Source organism: Athene noctua, chromosome Z, assembly GCF_965140245.1.
Source record: "Athene noctua chromosome Z, bAthNoc1.hap1.1, whole genome shotgun sequence".
NCBI lineage: Eukaryota > Metazoa > Chordata > Aves > Strigiformes > Strigidae > Athene > Athene noctua.
The window spans coordinates 57,669,685-57,697,159 of NC_134077.1; the positions used below are offsets into that span (position 1 = coordinate 57,669,685).

The 27,475-nt window shown below is 41.4% G+C and overlaps 1 pseudogene; it reads left to right on the forward strand.

Annotated features, from left to right (window-relative positions):
* LOC141973789 (guanine nucleotide-binding protein subunit alpha-14-like) overlaps window positions 1–27,475 on the forward strand; it is a 111,580-nt pseudogene that overhangs the window by 3,371 nt on the left and 80,734 nt on the right.

The following is a 27,475-nucleotide window of genomic DNA, read 5'->3' on the forward strand; positions in this document are numbered from 1 at the left end:
TTAGTGTGGGCATGTTCTGACAGCCACCTATATTCCCAGTTATATCCAACTAGCTCGGGACTAGTCTGCACACTGGCTGTGCTTTCTCTCTGTCAAATCTATCAGGAGGGACCCACACCAATCATAGTATCGTGGGATCATAGTATCGTGGGATTGTAGACCAATGGACTTCTGGAAGGGATGGCAGAAGACCTCAACACGAGTTGGATGGTGGATGGAATCAGTATTTTGGATGGGAGTTGTTCCAGTATGAAACTGCCAAGCTGTTCTAGAACTGGGTCTGCAGGTACCAGCCTTAGCTAATGTCACAGCTGATAGCCTAAGACTCAAGAACAAGCAATTACAACATGCAATGAAAATTACTATCAAAAAAAGAACTGTATTGGATTTGATATTATTAATGGAGAAAGGTGTGTATGGAGTCCTGCATCTATCGTCTGATGAGTGCTGTGTCCACAACCCAAATGCGTCAATGATCCTGAAGCAGATCAGATCAACAAAATGAAGAAAGTAACAAAAGAGTCAGAGGCAATTGTTACCACATTAGGGACCAGTTGGTTGGGGAAAGTTTTGGATATGTTTGGGTTTTCCTTGTTGGGATAGCTAGTCAGCCTCCTCCAATCTTTAAAAAATGGTTATAATTGTGATTACTGTGAGTCGTACTATCATAAGCTGTATTAAGTGTGCTGTGACAAAATCTGTGTCAACTGTGAAGTACAGAATCTGTTCATGTATTACATATCTCAATGTAACTTTAGGATAGTATTTACCTACCTGTTTGCTGCTGCTGTTGATTATTATATTGTTGACTGTTGCCGTACAACTGATTGTTTGTACTGTTGATTGCTATTATACTGTTAGTTGATACTGCATTATTGATTGTTGATAATTTGTAATATGCTGAAAATAATTAAGGGATGATGATCCACAGTGACCCTTAAAACTCACTGAGACTGTGCTCCCTTTTAACTTTGGAGGCAAGAGGTGACTGTACCACCACTTCAAAGAGACCAGTCGAATTGTGAATGTGGTCATGGGGTGGATTGTGTGGCAGGTGCACCCACCCTGATAAAGGCTGAAACTTCTCGACCACTGAAAGGAAGGAGTTAAAACTAGAAGGCGTGAGTGGTTTGGGGGTGGAACTGCCCAGCACAGTGGTGACTGTGGCCACTTACATCCACTTTGGTTGGTGATGATCATCACATACACACCTCAGTTGAAAGGCAAGGCCCTTCAGTCAACAGACAAGGCCCTCAGCCAGCAAAATCCTGTGGTTGAGAGAAGTTTCTAGACCTCTGACCATATATGACCACAGATCAGATTCGACTAGGGTATAAACGGAGCCCCGCCAGAGGCCACATGGAGCCAGTCCTCCTCAGAGCAGCAGGTCTGCAGTCGGGGACTCTCCCCTTAGGTTGGGGCCCCTCCAGAGTAAAGTCTTTGAGGTTGAGAGTCATCTTTTAGGTGAGTGTTTTGCGCGTTTTGGGTCACCATTTCTAAATTCTTAAGTCGGTTGTGTTGTAATTAACCCCTCTTACATCCTGAATCTGTGGTTTACTAATGTTGTTGAAGTTCTAAATTATTTTGATGATAACAAATAAATCTTATTAAATTTAACACCTGTCTAAATTTGATTGTGTGTGCCTGCGTGACACCCTTTTATAGTTGGATACAGAGCGTTTAAACGAATGCTTAAATTTTCCAAGCAGAAGGCATAAGGAAAAGTAGGGTCAAGTTTTTGCTCTAACATCACTATTTGTGTGAAATGCAAGTGAATTCTACAGGTTAAGAAAAGAATGGTTTCTTGTCCATGATAGGTCAGGATCTGGAATTCTAATAGAGATCTTTGTTCAGTAAAGTACCTGATGTCACAAGTGTATTTAATTTATCTGCAGTACCTGAAAAGTCATCCTCACAAGGAAATGTGTCGGAGAATGATAAGGGCAAGAGGTATGAGAATAAATGAGTCCCGCAGAAAAGCTCATGATCTAAAATACAGGCAGAGTGGCAGTGGTCTCCTAGTTCTAGTCTTGACACACCAAATTGAGTTATTACCCCAATCTTTTATGCAGCTGTAATAAGCACTGAGTTAAAATCCTTTACCACTTCAGGCTTTTTACACATCTGTGTCTCATTCTGACTTGTTCCTTCACCACTAATGAGTCCTCTGTCAGACCTGGATATGTCTCTCTCAATTCTTCCAACCCTTTGAAAGCAAATCTCAAATTTCTGAATGCCACCATGTCAATATATTTTGCCTACTGGGATTAGCAAAAAGCAGTTGTTGCAGAATTAGAATGGGTCAAGAGCATGGACACAGACCCTGGGAGAAGGTCATAAACTGCATTCATTCACAATGGTTTGACTTCTTGTCTTTATAGATTTTAAGATTGCTATTGGACAGAGTTAGTGAAAAACTGACTGGAATAAAACATTTCCAGAAACTGAAAACCTACAACTCTGCATAGTAAAAGTGACAGACTTGATCACAGCTGAACTTAATACTTCTCTTCCAAGGAATATTTAAAACAATCACTTTTAGATAAAAGTCTATAATTTTAAAAAGTTCTCTTTAGTTTACAGTATAAATATAATAATTTCAGAAAGTCAGTCCTGGGCTGCATCAAGAGAAGTGTGGGTAGCAGGTAGAAGGAGGTGACTCTCCCGATATACTCCATTCTCATGAGACCCCACCTGGAGTACTGTGTCCAGATCTGGGGCCTCCAACATAAGGGTCATAGACCTGCTTAAGCAGGCCCAGAGGAGGCCATGAAGATGATCGGGGCTGGAGCACCTCCCTTATCAGGACAGGCTGAGAGAGCTGGGGTTGTTCAGTGTAGAGAAGAGAAGGCTCCAGGGAGACCTTATAGCATCTGGTACTTAAAGGGGGCCTACAGGAAAGATAAGAAGGGATGCTTTTATCAGGGAGTGTAGTGATGGGGCGAGGAGTAACAGTTTTAAACTGAAAGGGGGGTGATTTAGATTAGATATAAGGAAGAAGTTCTTCACTGTGAGGGTGGTGAGTCACTGGCACAGGTTGCCCAGAGAAGCTGTGGCTGCCCCCTCCCTGGCAGTGTTCAAGGCCAAGTTGGACGGGGCTTTGAGCAACCTGGTCTGGTGGAAGGTGTCCCTGCCCCTGGCAGGGGGTTGAAACTAGATGATCTTTAAGGTCCCTTCCAACCCAAACCATTCTGTGATTCTACAATTCTATGATAACTGAATAGTAGGAATAGGTGTAACTTTAAAAATGGTAGGTCAACACAAGAGAATCAAAATGGCAGCAATAATTCTGAAACGGCATGGTTCAAATATATTACATACAGTATTTCCTCCATGCTTTCCTCCATGCTTCTGCATTAAAATTAGTCTTCCCCTTTCAGATCCCTTTTACTCAAACACAGGAATAGGACCAGAACTGCATTAATGATACTCATAGTAGCAGACCTACAAACTGAACTGTGGAGTTCATTAGCAGGAACTTGATGATGATAAAGCCTACTGAGCAGTGTCTCTGACCTCTTAGGTGGAGACACGGGCAAAATAGACAGCATGTTCTCATGACTAGACATGAGACTTGTCTTTGATTAGTACGTAGCTGATGTTTTCTGTAATGAACAACTTTTTTGTAATACAGAAAATATTTAACTTCTTTTTGGATGGTCACAAAAGCATTTTCTCCTAATTTTATTTTGGCTATACATTTCTTTGAATTTATTAGGTTTATAACCTGGCTTTGTATAATTCTATGCACAGAGAGTTGTTTCCCACAATAAATATATATATATCTCACTATCAAAATAACATGTCTATAATTGGCCTAAGAACCTAAAGGAGTACTCTAGTAACTGCCAGATTTTCCTTGAGTCTCTTCCCAGACAAAATGGCGATTTGTAACATGGGCTTCTGTGTCATGAGGGTAAAAAAATGTGAGGAAAGAGCCAAAAAGCATTGTGCATATTTTTCTATTATTTTACGAAACATATGCTGGTCACAATCAGATTGTAGTTTAAATCTGATTTATGTTTGAGGGAAAGCAATTTAAATATGACTTACATTTATTGCATTACTGATGTTATTAGCCATAATATTTAGCTATTTCAAAATGTTACAGGCAGAACTTAGAATCACTTGGCATTGCTGGTCTCTTTACCAGTCATCATCACTCAATCTGATAGCACATGCATTTCTCCATTTTTACTATCTTTTTTGATAATTCAGCTCCCTCCCAGCTGAACAGATTTTTTTAATGAGAAGTAAATTAGCCTTTTTTCCCCTGAAATAAAAGAACATGGACAAGAGTTGACATTTTTGCTGACATTATCAGCAGCTCTAATGTTTTCCATGATACAAAATAATCAACGTGTATTTTAATCACTTTTATGTGTCTATTTTTATTTTTTAAGTCAAACATTCTTTCAGATATCATGTCTAATTCTTGCTGAATATTTATTTTCAATATTTTGAGGAACTTGGTTACTAATTCCACAGATTGTTTTACTTATTTCAACACAAGGAATCCAAAAGCCTCTCTTCATTAATGTTTCTCATTCTTGTGATAATTAAAATGGGAGGCAATTATCTGCTCTATTTCCACTGCCCGGTTTGCAGAACTTCATTTATTGAATATTTGATCTTAAATGCATCACTGGTCTTTTAAAGACCAGGCTGTATATTCATACAAGTCAGCATTCATTTTTGACAAAATATGTATGCAGCTGTGAAACTGTATTGTAAGCTCTAGGCCTTTTTCTTCCATCTTAACACTGTCAACCACATTAGTTCATGCTTATTACTTCCCAAATAACTCATGTGCTAAAGGCACAATTTCAATTCTTTTCCCAGTATTTTATGTAGTTTTGATTCAATGGACAAAGGCATGATTTTGTTTTGTTTCTAACATGTTTATTCTGAGTCTTTCAAGATACTATCTGAATAAAATTTGAATCCTACCATGGTATAAAATTTCAGTATTTCCTCTGACTCCAGATACAGCTTAGATTTTGCCAAAAATTTCAGTCACTGAACAATTCAGACTCTTTATTTCAGCTATCCTTATTTGATTCCTTTAAATGCTCTTCTTTACCCTTACCCAATTTTATGTTTTAACAGTAGCTTTCAGAGCTCTTCATTTAATATGGTTTACAACTTAATTATATATGTTGATTTTTGTAACTTGGCTTATATGTGATGGAGTGGTTTACAGAAATGAAGCAGGTATTTCTGATTACAGCCTCTTCATTAAAAGGAGTGCATAAAACAGGCTGCTTGGCATTCTTAGTTGAACACACCTTTTCTCTGTCTTTAGTACATGGTAACGGAAAGTTTTGAGGATCTTAGATGAACCAGTGAATTAACTAAAAAAAAACCCAAACAACCCAAAGCTGGAAGAATTAGAAAGGTAGGGAGGAAGGATATTATAAACCATTCAATTAAACAAGAATGTAAGTATTCTTGTATTCTTGTATATGTACAAATACTCTTAAATCTCCTGGTGGTAATGTGTTAGAAGGTTGTGTTCTGGGGAATAAGAACATAACCAGTAAGAAACTATTATTTCTTTTTCAAAAAAATATATGCAGGAACGGTTAAAACACAAAATCTTTGCACGTGATCCAAAGAAATCTTTTTAAAACCTGAATTATGATGATTAGTTATTAGACCAGAAGCCAGATACTTCAAAAACCTGTAATAAAAATCTGATCAGACTCATAGAATCATTTAGATTGGAAAAGGGTCTTTTAGCCTAATGCTGCAAAGTCCACCAAAGTACATTAAAATACATTAGCAATGTTATAGGTCCTACATGGTTTTACCCAAATGATAAAACATGAGGATGAAGGAGTTATGAAACAGGCATACCAAACACTGATATCTGGTATATGTCTGAAGGGAACGTAGCAAGGTGCTGTCACATGAGCGTGATTAAATACTTTCTAATACATTTGTAAGTGGGGATAATTGTGAATAATAGAGAGCAGGGATTAAAACAGGCCCAGATAACTGGCAGTCAAAAATTCTGAGGATGTCTTGTTCCATTTGATGTGAAATTTTAATAAATCATGAATTCCAAGAGAAATACCAGAAGAGACTGGAACTGTGCTGCTGTTGTGCTATCAGCTGTAGTTTAATTAATTAAACACTGCCATCGGACAGCACAAGTAAACACTGATAGATTTTTCAAAAACATTTGTCTGAATGTTACTGAATGCTTTATGATAAACTGAAGAGCAGGATGATACATGATTACAATCAGACTTCCTGTTCCAGCTCTGCCATAGCTGTGGTCTGATCTAGTGGAAACATCCATTGCTTTCTTGACTTTCAGATAGGGGTGGTGCAGCACAGGGAGTAAAACCAGTCCATCTAAACAGGCTTTTGTGGGAGGTAACACAATAATTTGAGTGAAGTTTAAACTACATTATGAAATACAAAAATGCAAAACTTTATTGTATTTTCCAGCAACAGAAACAGGTATTTTTCCCAAAACATCTTTTAATCTAATATGTTTCTAAGTCGCTCTTTGAACCTCCAGTTATTTTATGTGTTTTTATCACTATTATAAAATGCTTGAACCCAAAAGAATTTAACAACTGTTGTTAGGGCTCATCGCAGCAACAGGAGATGGCCAGTTTAACACCTCCATAGATACTGAAATATTTATGTAGCATTAATTCTAATTAGTGGTTTTAATAGTAAAAATAAGGGATTTCTTTCCGCATTCAACAGGATTGCAGGCTTGTAATTAAATGTGTGTTAGCTCCATTATTCCTGCACACCATAAGCCTTTACAAAACACAACATTAGTAAATATTAACAGCAGCATGCACATGCAGAGTTACTCAGGAAAATTTTCCTATGTGGTCAAACCTTTAGGATTTGAGAGAAGAGTCTTTCTTTTATGCTTCCAGTTATAAGAACAATAATCTGAAAATTCTTTTGTTTCCTCATTTGCTCATCTTAATGTCTTTTTTATTTCTCTCATGAGGTAAGGTACACCAGGAGGTTTATTTTACTCTCATCATTTTTCATTTGTTTGCAGTGTTAGGATAGTGGGTAACTTCACATTGCAAAGATGAGATTAGTTTACCATGCAATTAAATCAGCAAAATTGGGCTATGGTAAATCTCAGACATCTGTTAGAAAGACACCTGAGCTGCTGCTAGTGGTTGTTTTCAAAGTATTCCTACTGCAAGGACCAGTTTTGCCTTTTGAGAATTAGACTAGTTTGTGATTTTTATCCAGTTAATTGTTCATTTTCTAAACGCTACTTTAATTGGTATGCTTTAATCCAGGCATTTCTGTTGAAGCGTGAGTATATTAAATAACGTCTACTTAGAATGTGGTTGAATCTGGGATATTTTTCACTGCACCAGTATTTGGGGTCATTGTACCCATCAAACTTGTGTGGGCCAGTAAGAAAGTTTCTCTGAATCTATTCCTTTTTACTTACTGAGCAATGACATGCACAAAGTACACAGAGTGACAAAGAAAATAAACAAGTCATCTGGAGTGAATATCTATCACTGTGTAAAATAACAAAACAAAGAGAAACTAAACTACCCACCCTAAAGAGAAAGCCACACATGATTATTAGTACAAAACTGAGTTTATTTTAATCTCCCAGTTTTGAAATATGCATAACATTTGGGGTCTGTTTCTCTTCAAATCTTTGTATCTTACATAGCTGCTTACTCCTCAGAAAAGTGGATATAAACCACAAATAACAAATAAAAATCCTGTATCTATTTTTCACACATTAAAATGACCATGTTCTATGAAGGCCCAGGAAAAAAAAAAACAAACATTTTTTCAGTACTTCTTGAGTGAATGACAGCAGGATTTCCAGTGCTTTTCTACCAATGCTCTTTCTCATAGTAGCTAAGGACATATTTTTAGCTAGAAATAGTCAAGAAAAAGTGTATACATAATTTAGGAGTAAAACTGAAATATTGGTATCAATATTCTGCTTTGTTCTTCTCCACGTTAACAATATCCCAAAAGTCACTTTTTAAAACCAGTAAAACTTAAGTTACTTCCCTCATTGAACCTACATTGATATATTTTTGCACATAATAAAATATGAGGTTATGAAACATTTAAAATTTCCTTCTACTGTAGCTGTTCTCCAGGTTCCTATCTCTACCCTAAACGACAATATGCATTCTCTTCCTGGCTGTTACAGAGCACTGTTTCTTGGTCTTTTTAGTTGGTACACTCCTGATTTAAAGATGAGGTTCACTCTTAAGGAAGCATAACAACAATGAAAACCTGATCAGCAGAAAAGAGCAGTATATGATTTTGTATGCCTTTGGTCTTGAAGACTAACAATGTCCAAGCAGAAGAAAGAGGGAAAAACCTGTAGCCGTTTTATGATTTTGTCACAAGATATTAACTGAAAATTACTTCTGACTGTCTTCCATGAGGTCAAACATAACTACCACACCACTTAATGAAAAGCAGTGCTTTAAAACTTTTCCCAACTGCATGCAAGCACAGCTTTTTCAGCTACTTTTGAGCAACTTGGGCATGTGAGACAATCAGATGTTTCAGTTCTAAGCATGTTTACATCACACCAGCTTCTTAAAAATCTCAGACCTACCCTCAGCAAAACACACACTTTTTTTAGCTGTGGGCAGAATTTTCACCATTAATGGTTATTTATATTGTAACCAGCTCTCAAAAAAATCTATTCACACCAACCTTTTGCATATCTCTTAGTTTTGGGCAGCCTTCTCAAGATAGGAGTTCATATGCCTGCATCTGTGGGAGTGGGCACACATGGTTAATGGTGGATCAGCCAGAGGAGTTGAAGGGAAATGTGCTGGGTGCTAATAACTGGTCAAGAAAACACCACAAAGTTCTGCACAGCCTCTTGGAGTGTCACTTTTAGTAAAGCCTAGAGGCTGCTGCAGACAAAAGTGGCTGCCAGGTACTTTGAGTGCTTGTATTTCTAATCAGCTGCACCATGAGAGATTTAACAGCATTTTGGATAAACAAAGCCCTCAGAAGCTCAGTGGAAAACATTGGTAGCCTTGTAATCTGCATAATTCTATTACTCAGCTACAGGATAATCAAACCACAAGCAGTGGAAGTTTATCAAGAAAGCAACAAGTAAGCAGGAAAAAATAGCACTGGTGATTGGAAGAAAGATTAATCATATCACATAAACGGTAGTTCCAGGAATAAATTGCCCAAAGGATTCCTTAAAATGTACTAACTTGCTCTTATTAAGAAATAGGTGAAATACAGTGTAATACTTTGGGAAGAGTTCTTCGGCCTGTTGGAAAATTTACAGTTAGAGAACTCCACAGTCACTGAAAAATTGCTTAGAACTTGTCTCCTTTATGGCACCAAAACCTCCCTCATCTAGAAGTCTAAACCTGCTACCTGTAAGGGATGAGAATCTGTGTAGATGCCTTTTTCCTCTCCCTTCCTTTGGCTGTTGCATTGTGAACTTCTTGCTGTCATTGTAGTTAAAGACTAACTGATAAGGGAACTGGGATCTCCTCCATTGAAAAATTAATTTTTGTTCATCCTTCTTAAGTGAGCTGATGTACTTCTGAAAAACCATGGAGGAAAAACTTATATAGCACAATCCTGAAAACTCTTCCACAGATGTTTATTTTTGCTTTTGAATAATGCTAATAAAGGTTAGAGATCTACAGTAAAAATAAACTTGGACTTTGATTTTTTTCCCTGTAGAGCCAACCTTAATGTGGGAACAGAGATATGATGTGAATTTTCAAGTTGTTAGAGTAGTGGGAATTGTACTGCTGTGTACACATTTCTGTAGCTTACAAAAAAAAAAAAAACTGATTCTGACATCTCAAACTGTATGTACTGGTTATCAAGTACTATTAGACAAGGCAAATATTTACTTGCACTAGCAATGAATAACATTATTCAGAGAATAACTATATTTGTATGAAAGTCCAGGATCGACAAACTCAGAGGATCCTGAGTCCTTTAAAACCTGCTTGCATTCTTTCTTATGTCAGGAAGGTATTCTAAAAAGTTGTTATCACCAAAAAGTACAAAAATATTTAGCTTTCAAATGATGAAACAACTGCTTTGTAATTACTTACATATTTAATTGGAAAAGGTAGAGACAATTGTTTTCCACAGACCTAGAAATACTAAGCTTTGATTTAAAAAAACATTTTACATTCACAATATAAATAGATGCAATTACCTATGGGGAAGAAATCAACAAATCAACCACTTATGTTTGTTTAAATAAATATTTGCTTATCCTATTTTCTATTGGTTTCCCCTTCACCTATCAATGTTGCATAAACTTTTGAGTCAAAAGCTTGTTGCATGTTATTAAATGTATTTAAAACTTTGCAAGTTCAAAAGCTCAAGTATCATTACAAGGTATGTTTTCTTTAGAATAAACCAGTAGAGAAAAAAATTATAAGAGCATGAGGAAGTAAACAATCAAACTCTAAGGAAACTTTGAACACAAAGTTTGCACAAAGAAAGCAAAGCTGAGAGAAAAAAAAGTTTCATTTTTATTGTAAACAAGCTGTTATAAACCTGAGGATCTAGCTCGTGTGCAATAAATGTTACCGTCCACTCCCCCCTGCAAAAAAACCAAACCAAACCAGAAAATAAAGACTTTTGACACCTGAAATAAACTTGACAAGCGATTTAAAAATCATGTGCTGATTTTGGAGACCTTCAGTAGAGCTATAAGGTCAAAAATATCATACTGCCCACAGACTGCAAACTTGTAAAAGAGTAGCAAAGTCTGGTAGATGGAGTATGATGTAGTGTTGCATTAGCAGGGGTGTCCTAAAAGAGCTATCTATGGAGGTGATCCTGCCCAGAGGACAGAAGTGGCTGAACTGAAAAAAAACCCTGAAGCCATGGGATCTGTAGCCTGAAGGAGTTTCCTCCTCGACCACGCCAAACATAGAATTGTATTTGTAATGTTAGCACAACTGATTATGTAGCACTCTCTCTCTGGTACCCAAGCTTGCAGTTCCAGGTTCTCAAAGGAGACAGTGATAATTACTCTGTAAGAAGTCAGTGTTTTCTATATATAAAGAAATTGTGAACATGCCTTTTCACAGAATCATTCAGGTTGGACAAGACCCTAGGGATCATCGAGTCCAACCATCAGTCCGACTCTACAAAGTTCTCCCCTACACCACATCCCCCAGCATCTCATCTAAACGACCCTTAAACACATCCAGGGATGGTGACTCCACCACCTCCCTGGGCAGCCTATTCCACTGTCTGACCACTCCTTCTGTGAAATTTTTTTTCCTAATGTCCAGCCTAAAACTCCCCTGTTGCAGTTTAAAGCCATTCCCTCTTGTTCTGTCACAACTACCTGTGAGAAGAGACCAGCACCAACCTCTCTACAATGTCCTTTCAGGTAGCTGTAGAGAGTGATGAGGTCTCCCCTCAGCCTTCTCCTCCTCAAACTAAACAGTCCCAGCTCCTTCATGCACTCCTCATAAGATTTCTTTTCCAGGCTCTTTACCAGCTTCATCATTCCAGCACCTCAATATCTCTCTCGTATTGAGGTGCCCAAAACTGGACACAGCACTCCAGGTGTGGCCTCACCAGTGCAGAGCACAGGGGGACTGTCACCTCCCTACTTCTGCTGGTCACACTATTTCTGACACAAGCCAGGATGCCGTTGGCTTTCTTGGCCACCTGGGCACACTGCTGGCTCATGTTCAGCTGCTTGTCAATGAGAACCCCCAGATCCTTCTCTCCCAGACAGCTCCAGCCACACCTCCCCAAGCCTGTAGCCATGCAGGGGGCTGTTGTGGCCCAAGTGCAGGACCTGGCACTTGGCCGTGTTGAAGCTCATCCCGTTAACGTTGGCCCACAGATCCAATCTATCCAAGTCTCTCTGTAGAGCCTCCCTATCCTCATGCAGATCAACACTCCCGCTTACTTTGGTGTCATCTGCGAATCTTCTGATGACACACTCTATGTCCTTATCAAGATCATCAATAAAGATGTTAAACAGAAATGGTCCCAACACCGAGCCCTGAGGAACACCACTTGTGAGTGGCCACTGGCTGGATTTAGCTCCACTGACCACCACTCTCTGGGACCATCCATCCAGCCAGTGCTTGACCCAGCAGACCGTGTGCTCATCCAGGCCATGGGCAGCCAGTTTTTCTATGAGAATTCTATGGGCAACTGTGTCAAATGCTTTTCGAAAATCCAGGGAGACAATATCCACAGCTTTTCCCTTATCCAATAGTCAGGTCATCTTGTCATAGAAGCAGATCAGGTTTGTCAGGCAGGACCTGCCTTTCATAACCCCATGCTGACTGGGCCTGATCCCCTGGTTGTCATTATATGACTTGTAATGGCACTTGAGATGACCTGCTCCATGACTTTCTCTGGCACTGAGGTCAGACTGACAGGTCTATAGTTCCCTGGATCCTCCTTTCTGCCTCTCTTGTAGATGGGTGTCACATTTGCCACCCTCCAGTCCAATGGCACCTCCCCAGTCAGCCATGACTTCAGGTAAATCATGGACAGTGGCGTGGCGAGCACATCTGCCAACTCCTTCAGCGCCCTTGGGTGTCACCCATCCGGTCCCACAGACTTGTGTGCATCCAAGTGGTGCAGCAGGTCTCTGACCACCTCCTCTTCAGCTGTGCTGACCTCACTCTGCTTCCCCTCCCCATCTCCCAGCTCATGAGGCTGGGTGTGCAGGGAACAGCCAGTTCCACTGCTAAAGGCTGAGGCAAAGTAGGCGTTGAGCACCTCAGCCTTTTCCTCATCCTTAGTTACCATGTTTCCCTCTGCATCCAGTAAAGGAGGGAGATTTTCCCTAATCCTCCTTTTGTTGTTAAAGAATTTCTAGAAACATTTTTCATTATCTTTAACAGCTGTAGCCAGGTTGAGCTCTGGCTGTGCTTTGGCTCTCCTGATGTTCTCCCTGCATAACTTCACTACATCTTTATAGTCTTCATGAGAGACCTTCCCCCTCTTCCAAAGGCAATAGATTCTCCTTTTGTTCTTGAGATCCAGCCAAAGGTCCCTGTTTAGCCAGGCCGTCTCCTTCCCCACCTGCTTGTTCTCCAGCACACGGGCACAGCCTGCTCCTGTGCCTTTAAGACTTCTCTCCTGAAGTATGTCCAGCCTTCCTGGGCTCCCATATCCTTCAGGGCAGCCTCACAAGGGATTTTGTCAATTGGTCTTTTGAAGAGGTCAGAGTTTGCCCTCCAGAAGTCCAAGGTGGCAGTTTTACTAACCCCTCTCTTTGTTTCTCCAAGGATGGAAAACTCAACCATCTCACGGTCACTGCACCCTAGACGGCCTCCAACCTTTACCTCCCCCACCAGCTCTTCCCTGTTCACAAGCAGCAGGTCCAGGAGGCACCTTCCCTGCTCGGCTCACTCACCAGCTGTGTGAGGAAGTTATCCTCCACACACTCCAGGAACCTCCTGGATTGTTCCCTCTCTGCTGTGCTTGATCCCAGCAGGCACCCAGGAGGTTAAAGTCCCCTCAAGAACAACAGCAAGTGACCGCGAGATTTCTCCCAACTGTTTACAGAAAGCTTCCTCCACCTCACTGCTTTGGCTGGGGGGTCTATAGCAGACTCCACAGCAAGATCCGCTTTATTGGCCCTTAACCTACTCCAAACACTCTCAACCCCATCATCACTGTACTTGATTTCTGAGCTCTCACAGCATTCTCTAACACACAGGGCCACTCCACCGCCTCTCCTTCCCTGTCTGTCCTTCCTGAAGAGCTTGTAGCCAGAGATTGCAGCATTTTGTAACAATGCTGCTAAATGTTACATACCTGTACTACCACAGACCTTGAATTACTTGTATCAGGCAGAAGCAAAGCAACTGTTACTTCACCATGAGATACAGTAGGCTTCCAGGATACCCACAGGGCAGCTGGAGCAGCCTTGTGTTAATAATGCCTTATAGCTGCTCTGGAGAACAATAGTTTTACTACTGCAGGGCATGACTTAGATCTGGAAGGTTTTCCAAGACTGTATTCCTTACAAAATACAAGCCAGTAAGTTAATGCTAGATCCAGCTATGCAAGCAAGGAGTGAAATACAGCTGATTCTCAAAAGACGCCAAAATGACAACCAGCCGACACCAAAGGCAGGCACGAACCACTCCCTTGCACAGCTTCCATCCCTGTGAATCGGCAAAGGTGTCTAGTGGGAAAAGGAAAAATAAGCCCCAGATATGGGATTTCATAACAGTAACCTGCCGGGTCCCCCCTCTGCCCTCCGCTGGCCTCAGAGGGAGGTGACAGCGGCGCGCCCCCCGCCGGCATGCAGGCATGCAGGCAGCACCCCCGTGGCGCCGGAGCTCCGTGATGACACCTAGTCTCCCCTTTCCAACCGCCCTCCTAAACTTCGGCAGCGTGCGTGTGCGGTTTTGGGTTTGGCTTCCCCCCCCCCCCGGTTATCTGGGGGGCTTTTGTGTGTGCACGAGGAGTTCTGTGATGTTTTTAAGCAGCTGCCTGTCTTTGCTTCCCTCGGCGCTTCTCAGGCATTCGGGCGTCCCTCCCCGCCCCTCGGCCCCCGCCGCGGCGGGAGGGGGGTCGCTCCCTCCCCGCCGGAGCTGCAGTCTGGCCGCGCCCGCAGTCACTCACCGGCGAGGAGGAGGCGGCACCTGCCTGCCCCCGCCCCCCCCGGCGGCGGGAAGGAAGGGGAGACGCAGCCCCTTGCCACGGCGGGGCGAGACTGGGGACGGCTCCCCTTCGCTCGCCTCCGGCCGCGGGAGCCGGCGGCCATGGCTGGTGCTGCCTCTCCGCCGAGAAGGAGTCGCAGCGCATCAGCGCGGAGGTCGAGCGGCGGCTGCGCCGGGACAAGCGGGACGCCCGCCGGGAGCTGAAGCTGCTGCCGCTGGGTGAGTGGCGGGCTGCCGCCGAGCTGCCCCCGGGGCGGGCCGGCACCTCGTCCCGGCGGGGCCCTGCCGCCTCGGAGGGCTGGCGGCGGCCCGTCTCGTGTCTGCCGGCGCGGCCCCTCCTGCAGCCGGGCTGGGGAGGAGCGGCCGGCAGTCACGGCCCGCTGCGCCGGGGGCTGCTCCTGCCCGCCCGCCGTCCTTCCGCCCGCCGTCCGTCCGGGAGGTTTTTCTTCCCGGCGGTTTTCTTTCGAGAGAAACCGCGTCAGACCCGCACGCGGCCTGTCCGGTGTGCGGCGGAGCGCGGGGCCTCCTGGCACCGCCCCCCCGGTGCGGCGCGGGGGGAGGCGGTACCGCCTGCCTGGCCCTGCCGCACCCGCCGGTGCGGAGCGTCCCCTCGAGGCACCATCTTCCCCCGGCCGATGGACTTTCCCAGCCAGTGCTGCTTCCCTGGTGGTAACGGGGCTTGCGGAGCCGTGGGTGTGAGCTGCGGGGCGGATCAAGTTCACAGCTTTGAGCCTCTCTTTCTAGCTGTTGCAGCTCAGCACAGACGCCAAACACACCTGCGATAGAACTCCTGCTGCTCTGACAGTGGCTGGACGGGGAAAAAACTAAGCCCGCATCACTGGCTGAAAGAAAACACTTGAAACCATCTGATACAAAATCACAAAAGGTGAAGCAGCCTTAGCCTAGGAAAGTTAGGGGTTGTTGGTTGGTTGGTTTTTTGGTTGTGGTTTTCTGGTTTTTTTGGGGGGTTGGTGGGTTTTTTTGTTTTTGTTTTGTTTTGGTTTTTTTCTGTGGCAGCTGTTTGTGCCCAAGCATAAGCTCTCGGACGTCAAAGTTTCCGGCGTGGGAACAGCTTCTCCCGCTATAGCCCGTGCCCGAAGAGAAGCCTGTGTCTAGCGCGGTGAGTGGGTGAGCCAGCGCTACCGTGTGCTTAGTGCGAACGCTCCCTTGCTATGCCCTCTGCCTTCATCTCTGCTGCAGGGGGGGCAGGATACAGCTGCTTGCATAATACACCTCACCAAATAACCGACTAGGCTTCAAACAGTAAGTTTTTAGGAAGACTGAGCGAAGTTCTAGATCAGAAACTAAGTTTACAGGCTGCTCTCAATGTTGAATTACAAAATTATTTTAACATGAAACTGATTTAAAAATGAAAACCCAACATACTGACTCACCCCCAGTGCTTTATGTCTGGTTTGCTGTTGCCTTTTCCTATTACCTGTGTAGAAATCTATGGTTGACTCAGGCAACAGTCTAACCGGATGTCTGCTGGCTTTTGGATTTTGCAGTGAATATTTATAAAAAATAAAAACTGTCTGTTAAAAACTCCTCTAGTGCAATGTTTTATGTGTGCTGCTGCTTTCTTGAAAGATTGTGAAGTAACTGTTATTCCAGTTTACTTCAGTATATGCTCTACCTTTATGCAATTTAAACGTTATAATGTATATTGGTTTTGCACTTTCTGTTTTCTTTTGGGATGTCACATACTGTGCAATGTTGTTTTGCCTCAACTGAAAACACTGCAGATGTTTCTCTACATTAATTTACTGTTTTTACCAGGAAAACTGGTGAGCATGAGACCAGTTTGTTATTAAAAACATCGGTCTAACAGAAAAACCCCCAAACAAAAAAACTTATCATCCTGTATTTTTTCTTATTGAAATCATTGTAAAACACAGCCTCTCTAGCTATATGCAGCAGTGTATAGCTGTGATTATTGTATGTTGTGCACAACTGAAAGAATTGTTTTGTTGGACAGGTTGGCTGTTTGAACGTAAAGGAGAAAATACAAATATCACAGTCTGGGGTCAAGCATATCTTTATAGTTTTTTGAACAAGAAATGGAAGATTCTTAGTGTGGTTTTAGTAAAAGATTCAGGAAAGTAAGTGGAAAGACAGAACCTCGTAGGAAAATCATAAGGAGCTGCTGTATCTAGAAACTGAGTTTGTATACCTTCGTATCAGAGGTGAGATGAATTTTTAACTGATGGTGTTGTCCTTAGGTAACTCCTGGCTGCATTCCTGTGGACAGCTTGGTCAACATTGTTGAGTCATGGTGGGGACAGCCCATAGATGACCAGTTCAGAGAGGCTTGGTTCTGGAGTTGCATTTCTCCAACCTTTGATTTATTTAGATGAAACCATTTTTCATAGCTATCTCAACAGAAAGCTTTTGGCTAGCTTGAAACTTATGTTTGGTGAAGAAATTAAAGGGAAACCCCATGTCCCTGTTAGCCTTGAAGTCAAATGAGGCTGTTGGTTTGTTCTGAGGGCAAATCTGTCCCTTATGATCTTTGAGTCACAGTTTAAATGTTTAAGCAGCTGTCATATTACAACTTTACAGGGCAAAAGTAAGTTTGACTACTGTGTTCATCTGCTCATTCCTGTTGCACCATAATCAGCTTCTTTTAAAAGTACTTTATTTGCTTTGTCGTAGTGCAGAACCATCATAAAAAAGCTCAGGTGGAACAATATTAATCACTTATACAAAAAGACTGGACACCTGTTGAAGAAACAGTATTCTTTCAAAGATGAGACCTTTTTAAAGCACTCATCAGTGGCAGTACTCATGGGTCCTGGAGGAATACCAAGCTGTTTTTGAAACTACTGTTGCAATAAACAAACTAAAACTTTGTTCTAACCTGTGTGGGACATTACCAGTATATGTAATTCTGTATGAAGGGTAGCTTGTTTATGGTAGTAATTAAAATATTTTCTTGAATATGAATGTAACCATGTACATCCAGATATTGCAAATATACTTCAGAAAGTGTAATTCGAAGCATCCAGTTCTGTTCACTGAAAATTAAAAACATATTTTTTGTCTGGCAAATTTAGCAGTTCCTTTAGTCTTTTACCTGATAGGAAATAGGGTGGTTATTCTGGATTGCTATCCATCCAGCAATGTTTTGTCATGAAAAAACAGATCTCCAAAGAATGAGGCAGAAGTGACATAAACATAACTTCTCTCCTTTCCCTAGCATGTGCTCCCAGCTTCCAAATGCTTCTGGATCAGGAGCTTCCTGAGCCACATGGGGGTTCTGAGTTTTCAACAACTCTCAGTGGATTCCTCTTCCATGCATTTATTTAGCATCCTCCTGCCATCCACAGCATTTTTGGGCAGCAGATGGTCAGTTTACCTGTGTTCTGTGTCAAAAACCACATCCTTTTGGTTTTGATTGGCCTATTGTTCTTATTTAGAACCTCTAATAGTTGTTTTGAAAGAGACAGCAGACTGTCAATGCCTATTCGTTCACCTCCATGCCTCTTCTGGTTTTACAGAGCTATTATATCCCTCTAGCTACCTGTTTTTCAAGTTGAAGCAAGTAAGTGATTTTTTTCTTCACTGTGCCCATGCACATGCATGGCAGTTGTGTGCTTATAAAGAGGGATATAATATATTTTGAAATCTCAACTCTTGTTGAGAAATACACTGGGAAAGGGCTAGTTTTCTTATTTAAAAAAAAAAAAAAAAAATTGGTTTTCATGGTTGCCCTTGAATATCTGTTCCCTGCTTGCTTTTCTTTTTTTTTCACTTTGCTTTCTACTGTCCTCTCCCTCCCACCTCTGTCAAATGCACCGTGGTTTTCTTTTTGACAGCGGTTGCAGACTTAAGGTAGAGCTCAGACTGTTCCACAGTACTGAGACCATTTACAGAACAGACCCCATTGCATGCATTATGGGTGCCTAAATAAAGACCTCATTATAAACAATTAATTAAAAGGGATTTTCTGTAGGCAGAAGTGGACCTTTCTTTAACAAAACCAAAATAAAGTAAATTTAATGGCAAACAGGACTAACATATTCCTTTCTGGTAGCTTATTAGAGAACATAATAATTTAGAAATAAATACTTAAATTATGACTGTGAATAGAACTTCAATGTCAAACCTCTAAACATGGGGAAAATAATGTTGCTTATGAACACACATAAGCAGCAATGGCAACAAGCTCTTCAGGAAGGACAGACAGGGAAGGAGAGGCAGTGGAGTGGCCCTGTGTGTTAGAGAATGCTGTGAGAGCTCAGAAATCAAGTACAGTGATGACGGGGTTGAGAGTGTTTGGAGTAGGTTAAGGGCCAATAAAGCGGATCTTGCTGTGGAGTCTGCTATAGACCCCCCAGCCAAAGCAGTGAGGTGGAGGAAGCTTTCTGTAAACAGTTGGGAGAAATCTCGCGGTCACTTGCTGTTGTTCTTGAGGGGACTTTAACCTCCTGGGTGCCTGCTGGGATCAAGCACAGCAGAGAGGGAACAATCCAGGAGGTTCCTGGAGTGTGTGGAGGATAACTTCCTCACACAGCTGGTGAGTGAGCCGAGCAGGGAAGGTGCCTCCTGGACCTGCTGCTTGTGAACAGGGAAGAGCTGGTGGGGGAGGTAAAGGTTGGAGGCCGTCTAGGGTGCAGTGACCGTGAGATGGTTGAGTTTTCCATCCTTGGAGAAACAAAGAGAGGGGTTAGTAAAACTGCCACCTTAGACTTCCAGAGGGCTAACTCTGACCTGTTCAAAAGACTGATTGACAAAATCCCTTGTGAGGCTGCCCTGAAGGATATGGGAGCCCAGGAAGGCTGGACATACTTCAGGAGAGAAGTCTTAAAGGCACAGGAGCAGGCTGTGCCCGTGTGCTGGAGAACAAGCAGGTGGGGAAGGAGACGGCCTGGCTAAACAGGGACCTTTGGCTGGATCTCAAGAACAAAAGGAGAATCTATTGCCTTTGGAAGAGGGGGAAGGTCTCTCATGAAGACTATAAAGATGTAGTGAAGTTATGCAGGGAGAACATCAGGAGAGCCAAAGCACAGCCAGAGCTCAACCTGGCTACAGCTGTTAAAGATAATGAAAAATGTTTCTAGAAATTCTTTAACAACAAAAGGAGGATTAGGGAAAATCTCCCTCCTTTACTGGATGCAGAGGGAAACATGGTAACTAAGGATGAGGAAAAGGCTGAGGTGCTCAACGCCTACTTTGCCTCAGCCTTTAGCAGTGGAACTGGCTGTTCCCTGCACACCCAGCCTCATGAGCTGGGAGATGGGGAGGGGAAGCAGACTGAGGTCAGCACAGCTGAAGAGGAGGTGGTCAGAGACCTGCTGCACCACTTGGATGCACACAAGTCTGTGGGACCGGATGGGTGACACCCAAGGGCGCTGAAAGAGTTGGCACATGTGCTCGCCAAGCCGCTGTCCATGATTTACCTGAAGTCATGGCTGACTGGGGAGGTGCCATTGGACTGGAGGGTGGCAAATGTGACACCCATCTACAAGAGAGGCAGAAAGGAGGATCCAGGGAACTACAGACCTGTGAGTCTGACCTCGGTGCCAGGGAAGGTCATGGAGCAGGTCATCTCAAGTGCCATTACAAGTCATATAATGACAACCAGGGGATCAGGCCCAGTCAGCATGGGGTTATGAAAGGCAGCTCCTGCCTGACAAACCAGATCTGCTTCTATGACAAGATGACCCGACTGTTGGATAAGGGAAAAGCTGTGGATATTGTCTCCCTGGATTTTCGAAAAGCATTCGACACAGTTGCCCATAGAATTCTCATAGAAAAACTGGCTGCCCATGGCCTGGATGAGCACACGGTCTGCTGGGTCAAGCGCTGGCTGGATGGACGGTCCCAGAGAGTGGTGGTCAGTGGAGCTAAATCCAGCCAGTGGCCACTCACAAGTGGTGTTCCTCAGGGCTCGGTGTTGGGACCATTTCTGTTTAACATCTTTATTGATGATCTTGGTAAGGACATAGAGTGTGTCATCAGAAGATTCGCAGATGACACCAAAGTAAGCGGGAGTGTTGATCTGCATGAGGATAGGGAGGCTCTACAGAGAGACTTGGATAGATTGGATCAGTGGGCCAACATTAATGGGATGAGCTTCAACAAGGCCAAGTGCCAGGTCCTGCACTTGGGCCACAACAACCCCCTGCATGGCTACAGGCTTGGGGAGGTGTGGCTGGAGCTGTCTGGGAGAGAAGGATCTGGGGGTTCTCATTGACAAGCAGCTGAACATGAGCCGGCAGTGTGCCCGGGTGGCCAAGAAAGCCAACGGCATCCTGGCTTGTATTAGAAATAGTGTGACCAGCAGAAGTAGGGAGGTGACAGTCCCCCTGTGCTCTGCACTGGTGAGGCCACACCTGGAGTGTTGTGTCCAGTTTTGGACACCTCATTACAAGAGCAATATTGAGGTGCTGGAACGAGTGCAGAAGAGGGAAACAAAGCTGGTGAAGGGCCTGGAGAATAAATCCAATGAGGAGCAATTGAAGGAGCTGGGGCTGTTTAGTTTGAGGGGGAGAAGGCTTAGGGGAGACCTCATCACTGTCTACAACTACCTGAAAGGATGTTAAAGGACATATCCCTGGATGTGTTTAAGGGTCGTTTAGATGAGATGCTGGAGGATATGGTGTAGGGGAGAACTTTGTAGAGTTGGGCTGATGGTTGCACTCAATGATCCCAAGGGTCTTTACCAACCTGAATTATTCTGTGATTCTGTGATCAGACCGTGACCTGTGGGGGTGAGCTCAGCTGGTCCTGCTGAAGGTCCATTGAGGCCATCTCAAGCAGATTTTCTTCCAGCCTGCATCATTATCATGGCCATGTATGGTCAGGTTTGACAGGAAGAGTCAGTTGTCCATGATAAGCCACAGTAAGACAGATCAGCTGCTCTTTCTAGCTCTTGTATAACGCAGAGAGATGCATTTTGGGGTTGGTAATCACAGTAGTCTTTTAAGAAGTTAAGTGAAAATGGCAGTACATAGACTCCTGATTGGGAGTAGGAAGATCTCCAACCAGATAAGACTATGATTGGTTTGTTGAGGTTTGAACTCAGACTTTAGCCAGATGCCATGTGGCCGACTGTTCACCTCCCTGCTCCTTGGTGAAATAGGGAAGGGACAAAAAAATAAGAGAATCTGTAGGTTGAATAAAAAGAATTTACTAAATATAACAGGAGAACAACAGTAACAATAGTGAGTCCAGAAAGAAACGGGTAAAATGCAACAGTGGCTTATCAAGTGTGGCGACCACCCTCCACAGCAACAACATCACCCAACAGGACAAACAGCCCGAACCCGAGCCCCAGCCCAAGCGAAAGCCCGCCCCTCTGTACCTCTAGCCATGACATCACATGGTATGAAATACTACAATGAAAATTAACTCCATCCTGGTTGAAACTAGGGCAAGATTTCGGTGGAATAAGATTGCACTTTTTATAGACGTGCTGTTGTAAGTCTTCATTTTCTTTTAAGCACCTGGAAAAGTTTCCACTGATCGTATGACATGTGGGTTGTCTATGAACCACTTTTTTTTTTTTTTTTTTTCTTTCTCTCTAATTTTAGACCATGCCTTGGCAAGGAAGAAGAGTGGAAAATAGAATAAGGCTTTACAGAAAGCTTTGCTGTCAGGCATGGGGCACTATAGTCAACAATTTTCCTGTTTCAAATATAAGGTTAACAGAAGAAATTATGAAGCTGTTAGACTGAACCATGTAATACTATCATACACTTCAGATTTTCTAAGGTAGTAAAGGAATTGACCAGCAATGCTTTTTGCATTTCTCAGAAAAGTGTCCTATATTTAGAGAGAGAGTGAGCACAAGTGTGCAGATTTTGACTGGCTTCTAACTGCAGCACGAAGTGATGTGGAGGCTCATCTGAATTTGAGGATTCGACAATAGTCTGAAATACATGATAAGGTCTTTCGGTGGGACCTGCTTTCCCAGTCATGCCAAAAAAGAATGAGTTTCTAAACATACTTAGCTATAGTTTAGTATGAAATAGTCCAATTTTGTATTTTCACTTGTAGTTGGGTAAGTGGACAGAAGCACTGTATTGAACCAGGAACTCCTATACACATAGGTGAAGTGCTTTCTGGCATTCACTGCAGTAGCAAGGCATGTCTTTGGCCCTTTTGTTTCCTTACAGCATTTCCTAATGATGTACATGTGTTTAATTTCATGTCTTTAATTTGGATAGTCATCTAAGCATGCATCTTCATTTGCAAACATCAAAAAGGCATCAAAATGCAGTTGAAATTTGTTTTGGAAAAGATGTAGATAAGCTTTCTTTGCATGCGGAATGCAAGTTGTATTATCCAACATGTTGGAAGTTTACCTTGGCTATGTTACTATTCTCTGGCTTCAGGTTTTTTTTAATGTATTTAGATATTGCTCTTTTTTCTTTCTTTCTTTCTTTCTTTCTTTCTTTCTTTCTTTCTTTCTTTCTTTCTTTCTTTCTTTCTTTCTAATAATTTAATTCCTTTGAACTTAATTTAAAAACTGTTGTGTGTAACTGCCTTTGCAAGTATCATTGAAGGAGATGATTCTGGAAATTTTTTAAACTGTTTTGGGCAAGGGACCAAATAATTCTAATTACAGTACTTTGCAAATATATGTGAATATTTTCCACCTCAGTAGTATTAAGAGTTACTTTTAGGCTTGTTTTGGAGGGAGTGATCAATTTGCTGATGTGTTCTGAAGACTCTTGTTAGCCTAATTGTTTATAAACCTGACCATTGAGAAAGCTTACTCAAAACATGCTTTTCAGTTTCTGCTCAGAAGGGTTCACTCTTAGCTGACAGTATATAATGTTGTGCAGGTTGCCACTTTCATTATTCTAAAAACAAAGTTAAAATTCGATTGGAGTAAATAAAATCTCATTCTGAGATTAATACCTGATTACAATAAAGCACATAGGAAATCTGAGGAGAGAAATTGCTGGTAAATAACAGGTAACTACTAATCCATTTTACCCAAGTACCTATTTTCAGTCATAAGATTGATTTAGCCTGTAATTTAAAGGGCTTTGAAGAAAGATTTTGATTTCTTTGCTTAGCAGATGATTAAAAAAAAAAAAGTGGAAAATTAGGCCATATTGATAACTTCTGTCACTGAAATTTCCATTCTGTATTATATTTAATTGCTGAAACTTAGCAGCAGCTCAACCTTTTTTTGGTTTTGTATTTTACGCTTTCTGTTAAGTGGCCTTTGATCTGTCTTGTATCGTCATGCTTTTCTGTGGTTACTATGCTTTGCCTCACATCTGTTGCATGTATAAAATTCAGAATAAATTAGTTGAAGGTTTTGTAGATATAGCTTTATTTGCAGTGTTTGTTGAAAGAGTAAGCTAACTTGTCTAGCAGAGTGTGGTTTTCTACTTGCCCTTTTCCACTTCTCAGATATATTGCTTGATGTTTGACTGTATCTCTTTGTTTCTTTCTTAAATAGGAGTAGTAATCTGCTCTTATTTATCTGAAATATTGTGTCTTATGAAGTGTTCCCTCAGTTCCTATGGAAAACAGTTTGCAATATCCGTGCTAAAAGTACTGTAAGATATAGTTGAAAAATGAATGTGCCAACATGACAGCCTGTTATGAAAAAGCTGTAAAATTTGAATTTATTTACATCAGAATCATAGAATGATATTACAATTCCTTGGACATTCCTGTTTCCACTCTTGCATAGTTAAGCCATAGTGATAATTGCAGCATAGGCAACTTTGAAATTATTTTTCCATCACTCCTATTTGCAAATTTTTCACTGATATATAAGTTGAAAACAGAGCATAGAGAGGGAGCATTTTCCACATAAAACATATACGCTTAAAGCAAGTATTATCAAAAGCAGTGTGAAAAAAATTAAATGGTAAAAAGACAATTCTGTTGATTTTTCCAGTCTGTGCTTAGCACAGCAATGTTCATGTTTCAGATAAAAAGTTAAAAGTTGTGGGGTTTTGTCCAAAAAAGAAGGAAAAGTGAACAAGTTTTGATAATGTCTACAGTATCTTTTTTCTTGTATGTTTTCTTTTAGGAAAATTAAATTTGAGGCCTCATTAACTCAGGTAGTACAAATTAAGTATACATTCTCTTAAACAAAATTCACAACATAAAGGCCAACATCATTAGCTGTGATTTTGCTTTTGTTTTCTCAAATGTGCTTTTAAAAAGGTGTCCTTTTCCAGTTGATTGAATAGTTGCTATTTTGTCAATTTCTTCTAATATTCATACTCTTCTAATAGACCCATCATATCAGATAACACAAGGGTTATTATCTTTATCCAGATAGCACTCTGAACTGTAAATAGGAAAGTAACATGTGCCTGAAAATGAATTGCTAAGGTTTTTTTTCATGATGGCTAGAGAGAGTAGGCCTTGCTGTCTGAACATAGTGTCTTCTGCTGGTAGTAGTGGTGACTGTACATGTATTTAAAATTAAACTAATATTAATTTCTTTCAAATATATTTACACTGGTTCTATTTAACATGTGATTTTATTGGCACAAGCCTGTAGTTATGAAAAAAACTGTAATAGGAATGAAGTTCTGCAGCTTTGGTAGGAATCAGTTCCTCTGTGCGAAAACACAACCTGTGTTTTTCACTTCCCTAGAGGCAAAAATTTTGCGAATGGTAATGTGGGAGATGATGCTGTCTATCATATTGCATATTTGCTTATTCCAGACTTTCAAGCACTGATGCTCTTTCTGCAGGCAGAGCTCTCAGCACAATGAAGGAATATCTCTTGAAAAGTATCCTTTCCGTACAATTAGGATTACAGGATATTTCCCACAACAGTAGCATAAGTAAGCAGATCTTTGCAAAAAATTTTATGCAGTAACACTACTGTTCTTTTATGATTATCTTCTCTCATCATTACGGAATTTCAATGTGATTATGTTAGGAAGTTGGATTTAGCTTAGAGAATTTTTTTTCAAAACAACTTTCTAAGAGCAAATTGAGTGTGCTTGTATTGAATGCTAAATATGAGTTAATAAAACTTCATTAAAATTCAGGCATTTTAGTTGCTGAGGTATTTCATAATTGAGTTCTGTTGGGTTCCTTAGTAGTAATGCTCCTCAGTACTGAAATAACCATTTCTACTATAAAACTATTAGTTTAATGATTAATGATTAGTTTAATGATTGCTGAGCTTCATTTGCTGTTTTCAGACTGAAGGTATTCCATGGAAGAAAAATTCCCTGTAAAATAACATTTAAATAAAAAGGAAGAATGGGTTTCTAGATGTATTACATGCTTGTAATGTTTTGTGGTTCCACTGTTAGTCCCAGGTCTCCTGTATTTAATTTCTTTTAAATGTGATTACTTTTCCCAGTGCTTGTACTTGTGCCCATCTTTTGCTGAAAAAGCATTAGAACATTATGCAGAGCATCTTGGAAATATATGTAGTTAGCCACAGGTTGGGAACTGCATGAAACACTAACTGAAAACAAAAAAAATTTAAGTAAATAAAAATCTGTGTCACAAAATAAGTCTTTTTTGGAAAAAACAAAACAAAACAAAAACCAAGTAAATACTTTTTGTACCTAAATATTTCAAAGGTAATTGTGCCAAGCTCTTATCCATAATCATAATATGTATTTTAAACACAAAATAAGTTCCCAACCTGATATATTTTCTTTGGTAGGAAAAGCCAAACAATTCATTTCAGCTCTTAGGATATATCCATTTCACAATTTCCAGCTTTGTGTTTGAAATAAAAATGTCTTTTCTATAAAAACTTGACATTCATTACCCAAGCAGGAAGCTTTTATGCTTAACTTTGGTTTGTTGTTACTTCACAGTCTGAAAGCCACGTGTCATCCTGTGTTTATTCTGAAGGAGCACCTTCTGTGACACTGTGCTATGTAACCTCTGAACAGGAGCTGGTTGGTATCTCTTACTTGACAGACACCTAGGTGTCCTAATTTCCAGCTAAAATTCTTAAATGCTAGCATAACGGATGTCAAGACAAGGAGTTTTCAAACCTATGTTTGGGAGGAGTTCCTGCCGATCCTATAGCTTTACTCTGCATGTGCATTAGCGTACCTTTTTCCCCCCCTTTTTTTTTTTTTTTTTTTTTTTTTTAACCTCTGTCATAGAACAGTGTGAAAACTGAGTAGATAAAACCAATGTTTATTTCACTGGAAGTTTTCACTGGTTATTAAACTTTTTTTTTTTTTTCCCCTTTTGGTACCATTTGCAGTGTCAAACCTTTTAAATTCAAATGGATTGCAAGTCAAACAAGGAGGAAGACCAAGGTCCACCAAGGGTAGGTTGTTCTAGACCAGGTATTAAAACCAGTTCTAAAAAGAACCCCTAAAGAGTCACTCTAGTGGGTGACTCCGTTCTGAGGGGTGTCGAAGGCCCCATATGCAGACCAGACCCGCTTCATAGGGAAGTCTGCTGCATCCCTGGGGCCTGGGTCAAGGACCTCATGGCAAAACTCCCCACTCTAGTGAGACCCAAGGACTACTACCCTCTCTTGGTTTTTCAGGTAGGTAGTGACGATATTATCAGGAGGTCTTAAATCAATGAAGAGAGATTTCAGGGCCTTGGGAAAACTGATTAAGGGGTCAGGGGCACAAAATGTGTTCTTCTCCATCCCTTCAGTTGCAGGGATTGATGAAGAATACAGGAGAACTCAACAGATGAACTTGTGACTCCAAGACTGGTGTTACTGTCAGGGCTTTGGATTTTTCAATCATGGGTTAATATACAGGACACCAGACCTCTTGGTATTAGATGGGATGCACCTGTCCCAGAACGGAAAAAAGGATCTTGGGGCAGGGGTTATCTGGGCTCATTGACAGAGCTTTAAACTAGATTTGAAGGGGGAAGGGGGCAAAACATCGGCCCATCTG